The sequence below is a fragment of the Lepidochelys kempii genome, chromosome 25, assembly GCF_965140285.1.
Source record: "Lepidochelys kempii isolate rLepKem1 chromosome 25, rLepKem1.hap1, whole genome shotgun sequence".
NCBI lineage: Eukaryota > Metazoa > Chordata > Testudines > Cheloniidae > Lepidochelys > Lepidochelys kempii.
The window spans coordinates 12374853-12387363 of NC_136404.1; the positions used below are offsets into that span (position 1 = coordinate 12374853).

The 12511-nt window shown below is 46.2% G+C and overlaps 1 pseudogene; it reads left to right on the forward strand.

Moving 5' to 3' along the window:
- The first annotated feature begins 9370 nt into the window (after positions 1–9370).
- Positions 9371–9580, forward strand: LOC140903428 (U2 spliceosomal RNA; annotated as a pseudogene).
- Positions 9581–12511: the final 2931 nt, after the last annotated feature.

Sequence of the window (12511 nt, forward strand, 5' to 3'; positions counted from 1 at the left end):
CACTGTTTCTATGGCCTCACCCTTCAGCCAGGTCAGCACTCAATGCCCTTTCCAGCATTACCAGAAGGCAAATTAAATCTGAACTCAAAATAGCCCTAGGCTTTAAAGTTCATAATACAGACAGTCATCCATCACAGAGGTCCAAGGCCAATGTTGTCAAGGTTATGCCCCTAACTAGGCCACAATACTTGGATTAGGGCTAGGAGAGCCTTCCTTCCATGCTCTGGCTTTACCCAGAACTGACCCCTAAGAGAAACAGCCAGTCTGACCTGCTGGGCTCTGATTGGCTTCCACCTGCTCCTGGCTCTTCTAGCTCCCACAGGACCAACTCTCGCTGATTTTGCCTGCAGCTGATTATGGGAAAGGGAAGCCTCTCTTGGCAACCCCTGGAGGTCTGTCCTTGCCAGTCTTTCCTTCCAGAAGGACACTTTCTTAGGGAAGGGTGTGTCAAGGCAGTGGTGGGGCCTCTGGCAGTGGGCAGCAAATGTCTGCTACACCCAATCACAGCCCTCAATTCAGTAAAGCATTGCAGGCAAGTCCATCCTTATTCACCAAAGCACAAACTTAACTTTAAGTAGATGCTTAAGAACCAGTCCATGCTTTGCTCAACAGGGGTTGACTGCTGAACCGGGGACATACTGAGACACTGAGGTGCACTTGTCAAGTCACACCTGCCTAGCAGGGAGAGTGAGGTTTGGAATGAGTGTGTAGCGAAGCACTTTGTTAGTGCTGAGGAGGATGCTCAGCCCACATCTCTCCAGGCATGTCCATTTTCCATCCACACGTTGCCCCCTTAAAACCCTTCGCTTGTGTGTGTGTAAGGGAGTGCCCCTGAGTCTTACATTTCCATTCAGTGTGGAGGCTATTACTAGTGTTCAGCCTTATTTCTACTCACCCTTTGCCTCCACTCACAACCATGCTGGAGCACATCCACCTTGCACACCCATGCTGTGACTTAAAGCCAAAATGGAAAGATCTGTCAATCAGTGCTCCATCGGAAAAATCAGGGCTGGATCTGACTTAATCTGGTGAAGTGCCATTGGTTGCAGTGGCGAGACCCATGATTTACACCAGTGAAAGAAGAATCCTGCCCAAGAGTGGTCAGGGACAGCATTATGGGTCTCTGAGGACTGTGTGTGTCCTCTAGGCTGGCTCTCGGCACCCTCTGCATTAGTTCATTTGTGCCCTTACTGGTTGGAAACAGGGGCACTCGTACCAAGACCCTGAGGCATTTTAATTTTATCATCTTAGGAACCCTGTCATAAAGCTGCAAACTGCCACGCTTCAGCAAAAGAGAAGAATATTGATCACTGAATGGCTCGATTTCCCAAACTGGAGAAGTAATGAAGAGGAAACACTTTAACACAGAAGCACATCTTGCCATAAAGAGGGCGCTCCCACTCCCCCTCCGTTTTATTATGAAGCCTGTGTTTAGTTAGTTCTGAAAATACTGAAGAATCAATAGCACCTGGAAGGGACAGTGGAAGGACTGAGGCAGCAATCATGTGAAGAAGGGTTGCAAAAATAGGAGTGGATGCTAACTTTATAGGGTGCCAGATCAGACAGACAGGTAGGGATATGATCATAAGATCACCTGGCATGTGGAAGCATTGGTCAAGATTCTCCAAGATGACTAGTGATTTGGGTAGTTTAGTTTTTAGGTGCACAACTGGAAACCCCTTCAATTGACCTGATTTTCAGAAAGTGCTCAGCACCCAACCTCTGAAAATAAAGCCTCTTTAAGCTATCTCAATTTGGGCAGCCATAAATGGAGACATCCTAAATCACTCGTCTCTTCTGAACATTCTGGCCAGCACTCCTGTTTCGAGGTGTAAAGTGTCTCACTTGGTTTTGACAATTCCCAGTCGTAGCATAGCAGTAGCCAACGGGCCATTACTGGTACTGTTTGAACCTCAATGCACCTTGGATAATGTTTGGTTTTAAACATTAGTATTTTATTAAAATAGAGTGAGAAGAGTTTAGGGAACAGGGAGCCCCACTCCTCAAAGAGGTGGTTTCATGTAGAACCATAAGAGCTCCTCCCACTCATTATAGATCTAGGTTACACGCAGACACCACAATGACAACAACTTACTTTAAAATAACAGGTTTCAGAGTAACAGCCGTGTTAGTCTGTATTCGCAAAAAGAAAAGGAGTACTTGTGGCACCTTAGAGACTAACCAATTTATTAGAGCATAAGCTCTAATAAATAACACTATTCAAGTTGCAAAACCAAGCACTCAAAAGCTAGGGAATGCCAGAATTAAGGTTGCCTGTGCAACTTTAATTTGGGCCCCTTGTGCATATACATTGTGATTTTCTTCTACCTTTCCAGACCACTCTACATCTTTATGGGAAACATTTCCACTAAGGATTTTGGGTCCTGATCCTCCTTTCACTTACATTCATTTTACACAAGTGTAGCATCACTGACTTAACTCGAGTTCCTCTGATTTGCACTGGTATAAGTGAATCAGACCCTTGGCTTTTAATTTTTGAAGGAGGTAAAAGTACTTCCTGTCTTCCGTAACCTCTCGAACACAGCCCTTAGGAAGGTTCAGCATACTGAATGGCTCCTGCTTCACTGCACAACATTTTGTGCTTTTGAGAAAAAGCAGGGAACTCTTGTCAGAAGAGTAAATATTACGCTGTAAAGCATCGGTTGCTCTCTGAACTTTTGCTTGATCCTGTTGTGGGCATCTAGGATACTGACCAAATGTCAGCCCATGTGTGAGTTTGAATTGCGCCAGTGAAAACCAGCAGGAAAATATTATTATTCAGCTCCTCAGCAAGTTGGGCGACGTGAGAGATAATCAGAGCCACTCCACCATGGATACTAACGAGATCAAATCCCAGCAGCCATCCTCAGCTCTTGTTGTTACTCAGAGCCTACTGCTTGGTCCCACTTCGGTAGTTGACTTGGGGTGACGGCGTAGGGAATGGGGAGTGTTGACCTGGTAATGTTGCGGGGGAGTTTTACTGGCTGCATTGCTGCTGGATGGCGGTGGGATGTCGGCATGTGACTTCCCTTGAGGGATGATACCTGAGCACGTAACCTGAGCCCAGGAGGGGGTCGAGGCCAGGTGACACCTTCTACCCAGGAAGCTGGACAAAGGCTGGAGGAGGAGCTGGGGGGGGGGGGGAATGGCCAAGTGAGACGGCTGCAGGGGGTTTTCAGTTGGGAGCTGGCTGGGGAAATGGAGGGAGGCCAGAACCGGGGTTGGGCTCCCTACCCCCCAAGATGGACCGAACTGAGGGGTCCTGTTTCCTGTATCTACAAGCTCTCTTTTGGACTGTGTTCCTGTCGTCTAATAAACCTTCTGTTTCACTGGCTGGCTGAGAGTCACGGTGAATCGCAGGAAGTGGGGGGTGCAGGGCCCTGACTCCCCCACACTTCGTGACACTTGGGTGACACTTAAGAACATGATTCAGTTTGACTGCCTACCTGTCATCTTGCCATAACCCTCCCTAGCTTGTGGGCTCTATGAGGCAGAAACTCTGTTTTTCCCAGATTTAAAGTGCCTGGAACCAGAGGCCCTGATCCCTTAATGAATTATTACAGTTATTATTCATTCATTTCTATTGCAGTAGCAACTAAGAGCCTCAGTCATGGACCAGAACCGCCTGTGCTAGGTGGTGTACAAACACAGAACAAAGAGAAATTCCTCCCTCAAACAGCTTAACATTTAAGTCCAAGTGTACATGCAGTTTTCATAACAGTATAACTATGTTGGATGGGACTGTGATTTCTTCATAACTATACCAGGACGATCCCTAGTGTGGAATCAATCAAACTAGTATAAAGCTGTCTCATACTTATGGGGATTATTCCCCTTCCCTATCAGAACTATCTATGCTGTTATAAGCACATTTATACCAGTATAAGTGCATCCGCACTGGCAGGGTTGTATGTAGCACTTTAATTCTACTGCTATCGTTAAAATGGTACAACACCTGTGTTTAGACATGCCCTGAGTATAAGACAAGAGACAACAGGTGGATGCAGACAGACAGAGGAGGGAGCACAAGGAAACAATGAGATAATACTGGTCAGCAAGACAGGCAGCGATCTCAGCACACCAGCTGCCTAGCCACTGTCAAGAGTTGTCACGAATAAGGCTCCCTACGCAGTACTATAATAAAAATTATAAATGATCAGCATAATATTTGGGATCAGTCCCGAGGCCTTTACTCAGTGTTTACTCATTGCTTAACTCGGGCGAAAATTTCCACTGACTTCGATGCAAAATCCAGCATCTCAGTCCTTATTTATCAAAGAGATGGAGGAGAGTTTTACCAAGAGCATTTCTGATGGGCTCTTTTCACCTGCCAACTTCGCTAGATAGTTCTCCATCCATGAGAACATATGTCGATTAGTCTCCTCCAAACAGATCATATGCAACAAAAAGACAACTAATTGCCAGGGCAGCAGCCCTAGATCCAGAATACATTGCCACTTCAATGCCATCCATTGCCATATAGATATAGATATAGATATCTTTTGTGCAGTCAAGAGGTTGCCATTGCTACAGCCTTGAAAACAAATTGTGGGTGTTGAATCTGCTCTGGGTTTCTCAATAGAAGAAGAAATACAAACACACATCAAAGCTGTCAGAGAGCGTGGAGGGACTGATATGATTAATAAGCTAGGTAGGTATGTTTACCTTGAAGCACCGGCTTGCTTTATTTCAGCTCCAAAGAGATACAAGCACTGCACAGTACTTATAATTGTGTCGGGAACTTTATAAATATGTTTTTAACTTAAACGTTCTTATCTCTGAGGATATGGAAATAGATTAGGAGCATTAGAGGTGTAAAGATGTGTGTCTGAACTTAGATACCCTGGGTTCAACTAATTGTTGCACCGCACAAGTGTAGTCGTACATATTGCTGGTTGAAACATTTCTAACTCAACATTAGTTTGCTGGCAAATGCCAAATTCTCCAAATGGACACTAATTTTGGGAAAGGGTCGATTTTGACAAATCTCCCAGTTAAAAGAGTTTGGATTTGTTTTAATTGTCAGAATGGGATGTTTTGACATTTTAAACATGAAAATGTTAGTTTTTCAACTACAAAACAACTTTGTTTCAAAAAAAAAAGTTGTTAATTTATACTACAAATAAGGTTAATATATATTTTAAAAGGTCAAAATCAAAACAAATTGTTTCATCATTATCTAAATGAATCATTTTGATTGACTAGATGCAAAACATTTTGGGGATTATCCGTTCACAAAAATGTTCAAGAGTTTGACTTTTCATCCTGCTTTGGGGCAGAAAAGTTTTTCGCTATCTCAAAAATTCTCACAGCTCAGGAAAACCTTTTCTTGCCCAGTTCTAGTCACATTTCAGTGCCAGTCAGAATGGTGCATTTTGCCCTGGAGTATATAGCTCAGAAGGGTGCAGGGCAATGGAGCATCAGCCCTGCCAAATTGTAAAGTCCTTACTCAGAGGGGGAAAACCCTAAGTGATTGCGTGGAATGTACTAGCATGGTGGATGAGTGACTCTGCCCTCTAGTGGCCGGCATACAGAGCAGCTAAGGGACCTGCTTCTGCAAACTCTTTAAGTTCTTTCTTCATTCAGGCGGTAGAGGGGTACGCGCTTGGCGATGAAGGAGTGGGGATTTAGAGCCAGCTCTCCATGTGGGTGATGGTAATTTATATAGTGATTGGGTCAGATTCTTCATTGCCCTATATTTGTGTGGTCAGTTACACGTGTGTAAGATGCTACTACACCAGAACTGTAGTATTTTGCACTCCCTTTGCAGTGGTGTAATTGACCACACAAGGACCCAGGCAACAGAGAACCTGGTCCATTGTGCCTCTTGTTTGTGTGACAAATTCATGCTTGCAGTCACCCACAGGTCAGGCTGGATAACTGATCCAACAGAAGTTGCAAGTGCCCAGCATCTCTCAGGATTTGGTCCAAAGGCAGGTTTGTCTGAGAAATGACTGACTAGGGAATTTTGCCCAACATAAGTGGCACTTGGCTTCAGTACTGGCTTCAGTTTGATACAGTAGAGACATTACCTTGTATGCAGAAGACAGTAACTTCCTAGCTTCTCCCCAATGGTGATGGAAGAAGCAGAATGGCGAGCTTTTCTGAATATGGCTCAAAACTTTCCGAGGAGAGGGTTTGTGTGTAGAACCTAACTAAGGCTGTGGTGGATGGAGCCCAACCCACCAGCAGGGCTCCAAAGCCCCTTTTACAGCTGCTACTCCAAGCTGCTGCTCCAGGCTCCAGTCCCTGGGACAGACGAGTGGCTGCAACCCAGGTGCACCCTGTATCTAAGGAGTCAGTGGCCACATAATCGTGGACCCAGTGTCCAAATCCCCTGCCTGTCCCTGAACTGCCCCTCCCCAAGTTAAGTTATGCAAAGGTGATGCAGAGCTCTCCTGAGGGCAGAGTATAAGATCCTGCGGTGCTTGCTCCGCAGCCTCTCACCCTCTCTGCACTGGAAACTGCCCAGTTTTGCTCTTCCATGGACCCTACATCCAGAGGTGAATGCCACTTCTAATGCAGAATTCCATGCTGGGATCTACACAGCCTCTCCCTAATCCCTATAACCTGGCATGCTCTTATGTATCAGTGCCTGTTGCAAAATGGGGCTGGCTTATTTTGTTCCAGTCCCTAATAGCTGTCTTTGCTATATCTAGTTTCCTCACCCTCTGTCCAAGACCCCTATTTTTCTTGAATTTGTTACACAGCCGTTCAAAACTGTGTCATGTGGCAAACATCACAGCAGCATTACTCTAGTTACTGTATCTCATGCATCAGTGTTCTGGAGGGGTGTATAATATTTTACAGTAATTTGCTCATTTGTCATGCAATCAAATCTTTTGATCAGACATCGGAGAAATAGAAATAGCAATTATTAACAATACCCATTTTGGTCTTGCTTGACCAGGTTTTTTGGGGGGAGGGGAGTTAAAGGAGAAATTGATTCATTTACAATTCAATTCTCAAACATATTTTTAATTAGGAAGCTCAAATATCCTGATGCACTATATTCTTGAAGGAAAAGGAGTTTGCCCTGGTGACCAATCAACACATCATTGTATACTTTGCGGCTGAAGGAGATGTTTGAAGGGAAATGTAAAGTAAATAGAGCTTGTAAAAGCTTGTACATAGATGAGTGGTATATTGCTGTTTAAAATCTTATTGGCCTAATTCTCTGTTACCCTTCATCTGGTGCAAATCATTTTTGCTGGCACAACGGCGTGCAGCGTGGGTGCAAAACGCAGAGCTGGTTGGAAATTTTCCGCCACGATGCTTTTGCCTTTGAAAAATGCTGATGCATCAAAAGTGAAATGTTTCCTGAAGACACGTCGCCTGTGACAAACAATGCATTTTGAAATGAAAATGGAAAGAAAGCGTTTCCACGAGGCTGAAACATTCAATTCCGACCTTTTTGGAATGGAACGTTTCAATGTTCAGTTTTGAAGTGGCTCTTCATTTTCATTTTTTTATGGTGCATTGAAATATAAAATGAAAAAAAGCCAAAATCAGAACAAAACATTTCAGGTTTGTCACAACAACATGTTTCAATCCGCGATGTCTTGTGGGTCCTCCAAAGTGAGACGAAACTGTTTACGGGGTAGTGGTGTTGTGTGTGGGTGTGTGTGTGTATGTCAGTCACATTGTGAAAATCAGCCAGGTGAAAATCACACCCTATATCTGCACCACACAGGTGTCCCATTCTCAATGAATTCCCTGAGTCCTGGCCCAACCTGCACTGGACTTGAGGTTAAACTTGAAACGGATTCTCTAAGACAATCTCTTTGCTGGTTGAGCCAATGTCCTGGTCAGGAACACAGAAGGGAGGTCCCCAGGATATTACATATGGAAACTTAGCTCAGGAAAATGGAAGAGACAAGTACTTATATATTACAGCGATGGAATCATATAAGGGAGTGGTTCTCAACCAGGGATCCGGGGCCGCCTGGGGGCCCATGAGCAGGTTTCAGGGGGCCCGCCAAAATAAACCAGAGAGCAGGGTCGGCATTAGACTCTCTGGGGCCTATGGCTGAAAGCTGAAGCCTGATCCCCACTGCTTCTTGGGGCTCCCTATGGTGTGGGGCCCTGGGCAATTACCCTGCTTGCTCCAACCTAACGCCAGCCCTGGCTTTTAATCTACCGGAGATGCAGAAAAACAGTTGTGGCACAGGCGGGCCTGTTGGATGAGCCTGTTGGAGGGGTCTCCGAAAGAAAAAGGTGAGAACCCCTTGCTTTAGAATTTTGGTTCCTGGGTCCATGCTGAATCCTACATTGTTCTGAGCTTCCTTTCCCACCTGTTGTCATTGTAGCTATTAACCCATATGAGAACTACTGCAGAGAACCCAAGGGTGGATAAAACATGCTTCTGTGCAAAGAGCAGTGAGTTGCATGCCCAGCAGATAACGGTGATCAGGGTTTCCAGGCGGGAGGGGAGGGGGGGAGGAAGGGGTTGGACTAGATGACCTCCTGAGGTCCCTTCCAACCCTGATATTCTATGATTCTAAGGGAGAAAATGAATTCTCAGCTGAATTCCATCTTTGGTATGTCTTGGGGCCAGGCAGATTGCTTCCTGTAGTTTTACATATGAAAAGCTTGAGCGTTGTCACTGCTGAGTTATGAAAAAGGCATTGATCTGTCCTCTGTGGTATTTGAATTCAGTTCTTAAATTAAAGCTAGGCAAAACAACACGTTAAAGAACAAGCACAGGGCCAGATCGATGGCGCCTCGCCGCTCCGGAGTCGAAAGGGCGCGAGTCAATCCATAAATTCCTTGTTGAGCCTGGACTGTCCCCACCCCCATGCAGGGGCAGCAGCTCTGCCCAGAACTCCCACATCCTGGGGGAATCACAGAGGCATGGACCTTCCTGCCAGCCCTGATGCCTCTGGCTCTCTGATGGTGCACAAGAGGTCCCAGCAACCCCATTTAAGGGGGGAGCGTGTTTCCACAGTATGGATGGAGGTTGGAAAATGTTAATACATTTTAGGCTGCATTGAGATTTTGGCTGCTTTCCGTCGGGTGTGGGGGAGGGTGATGTCGTCCTCCCCCACCCCCGGCACGTCCTCTCCAGCCACACATCCCAGATCCCCATACTCGGTGGAGGGTTCTTGGCAGAATCCAGGTGTAGGGGACAGACGCTGGAGGCTTAACATGGGACAGGGACGGGGTTCAAGGAGGCAGCAGGGGGGAGCCCGGCTCTCCATTTTCTCTCTGACTTGGGTAAGCAGCGCTGTTCACAGCTCCCCCTCCTTAGCTGATGCAATCAGATCACCAGCTTCCTGTAAATCCAGGCAGAAAGGACCCTTTACACGCTCTTCCAACTGCAGCCCCAAAATTGGGCCCCATGTGGAAGTTTTTTAAATTCCACCATTGCATTGTTCCTCTGCCTGAGCACAGGTAGCCACAAGCAAGCTAAGATCAAAGTGTCGTCTCTGTTCTTATCAGTTTAATATCTGATATGTCCTTTATTTGAGGACTGTATATTAAATTGATTTTTGAAACAGGGGGCTGGAATAGGAGCTTGCTTTGTCCACCCCATGCATTGACCTGGTATTGTAGTGTCTCCAGGAACGAAAAACCAAAAAACCAAAACACTTACCTGCACAGCTAATCCCTGGCCTGGGATCTTGTGGATCCCCATGATAATGTAGCATTCCTGGGACAGCTTCTCCATTCTCCTGTGTTGTGCTGTTGTTTATACCCCTCAAACATGTGCAAAGCAGGTGTGAAATGCTCCCAGATCAGGCATTTGACCCCTATCTTGCAATCTGATTGCCCCAGTGGAAACAACAACAGGAGACACAGAGGCCAAACGCAAAATACAACAGGGAGGCAAACACCAGTCTTATAAATTAGGGTCTATTTCTCCAATCCAGAGCATTTACAACAAGGGGGGGGGTCTCACGTTTCACTGGGAATCTCTGGAACACTTGAAGGAAACTGAACATTCTGCTTTGTGCATTCTCCTGCATTGCAAATAATCCTGTATCATTTGGGGGTGGGGGTGGAGGTGGAGAGGACTGGTGTGTGCGTGTGTTTTCAACAGGTGACAATCTTGATATGCATCCGATGAAGTGAAGTTTATGCTCAAATAAATTGGTTAGTCTCTAAGGTGCCACAAGTCCTCCTTTTCTTTTTGCGAATACAGACTAACACGGCTGTTACTCTGAAACCAATCTTGACATTATTTCCCCTGTTATCTCTTCTGGCAGCTGTTGGATACATAGACATCATCCACCTAGAATAGGCTTGGGGGGTGAGGGGGGAGGAAGGGAGAAGAGGAGTAAGTGGGTTTTTAATTTATTTTTAATTATTGAACTTTAGGACCAATATTTTTAGCACTGACCTTGTGATTGTGTGTGTGTGTGTGTGTGTGTGTATGTGAGCTTTTGAGGGCCCAACCAGAGAAGTGTTAAAATCACTCGTTTCTTTTGAAAACTGGGTCAGATACCCAACTGGGGTAAATTGCCATACACTGACTCTCATGGATCTGTGCGGATTTGTACCAGCCAAGGACCTGGCCTAAACCCTGTGTCTGCATAATAAGGGGGTTACCTTTGCTGCTGTCCCTATATCTCCTTCCTCTATGGTGCCTCAGTCTTGTTTTAGGCGACCAACCCTAAAGCACCAGGGAATATTTTTCTAATAAGGGTCTGATCTGGAGCCCTTTGAACGCAATGGTTAAATCAGGCCCTAAAGTCCCATCATTGCTACCACTGGGTCAGCTGCACCAGTGTTCGTAGAGGTGGGGTCCTAGTGTAGACAGGTCTCCGGCTCTTGCAGCCGTTTCCATTCTCAGTTCCATCTCAGCCTGACTCTGAGTCGGGGGAGAAGGGTGACTCTGAGTCGGGGGAGAAGCAGTGCAGGGTGATAGCACAGGCAGAATCAGTGCTTGGTTTCTCCTAGGGGTGAATCCCCATCCTGGCACCAGCACACATCATAATACAAGGAAACACACTGTGCACCACCCTGTATGAGAAAGGCAGAGAGGAGATGGCCTATCATGCAAAGCAGCTTTAAACGGAGGAGAAATAAGAGCAGGAAATTATATCTTTTAACCTTTCCTTCCCCTGCCCCCCTTTGGAAAGCTGGTAAAGGAATAAATGTATCTAGAATCATGCTGATGGGGAAGGAGGGGGAGGGAAAGTTAATAGAGATTCTAATGAAAACAGCATCAGTGGAAATGATGGGAAATTGGAAGGCTGCAATCCAGCCGCCACCCAGAGCTGCATGAATGCAAAGGACACACTGATATTGACAAAGAAAAATTAAAGCTGCTGCCATGTTCAAACAAACGGCTAATTCATGTTTAATGTGGCTGTGCGGAGCCCTCGAGGCTACACTGCGAAGCACAACCCGGAGGCAGAAGCTCAAGGAAACCAGACCTGGACCTCTGTGTTATGTTTTGCCTCTTCCACTGAAAAGAGTCACTGCAGAGCTTCTGTTGGGCTGTGGAATGGGAAACTCTCCAAGTAATCTCGGGCTTCGTGAAGCATTTTAGCTACTAGGATCAGACCCTGCTTTGAAAAATTCTCTAGGCTATAGAAGAAGACTGAGGCACAGAAGTGGAGGGAGATGGGGGGTAATTAGTAGTACAAGCAACCCCTGTTCTAGGGATCCAGACAGGCCTCAGGCCAGATGCTCAGCTGGTTTAGAGCCGCATAGCTCCAGCTGGCTCCTTCGGTGTCCTGGGCTGTCCAGCCAGCACTTTCATGCACATGCCACTCTTAGTATTGCGGCAGTGCCTAGATTCCCCTTTGCACCTGGCCTACAGAGAGTGAGAGTCTCTGCCCTGCAGAGTTCACAGTCCAAATAGACAAGCCAGACCAAGGCAGGATCACTGCGCCCCATTTTACAGATGGGAAACTGAGGCTCGGAGACTCAGGCCAAGATTTTCAAAGGTAATGAGTGATTTTGGATGCCCTGCAGGAGATGCCTTTGAAAGGGCCTGCTTTTTAGAAGGGGCCTAGCACTGGCCCTGTGAAAATCAGCATCCTTGAAGGTGTTTTAAGGTAGGCACTCAAAACTGCTAGTCGCTTTTGAAAATCTTGGCCCAGGGTCACCTCTGGCAGAGCCTGAAATTGAACCCCACTTGCCTGGTTCCCAGTCCAGCCCAGCCTCAACCACAAGACCCTCTCTCCTCTCACAGTGAGTGCTGTGTTTGGTTTGTGTTGCATTGGACCGGCCTGTGCATTGAGTGTGAAAGCTTTCTGGGGCCCGGGATCATTTGCTTAGCACAATTTGTCTGTTGTACCCGTGGCACTGTCAAAATGCTAAGATGCAATATACACAGGTATGGAGGGCCAATACAAAGACTTATACCCCTGTAGCGAAGTTGTGCAGGATAGGTGGGCACAGAAGGCATGGCCACACAGGGCTCTGCATAGCTGAACAGAACTAGAGAGCTGATACAGTGTGCATCCTAATCCATAACGAGATCCATAGTTAGACAAAATTCAGGGAAAAGGGGATTTCATTTGTTGCACAGAATAAAACAGAACATGAGAAGAATTGC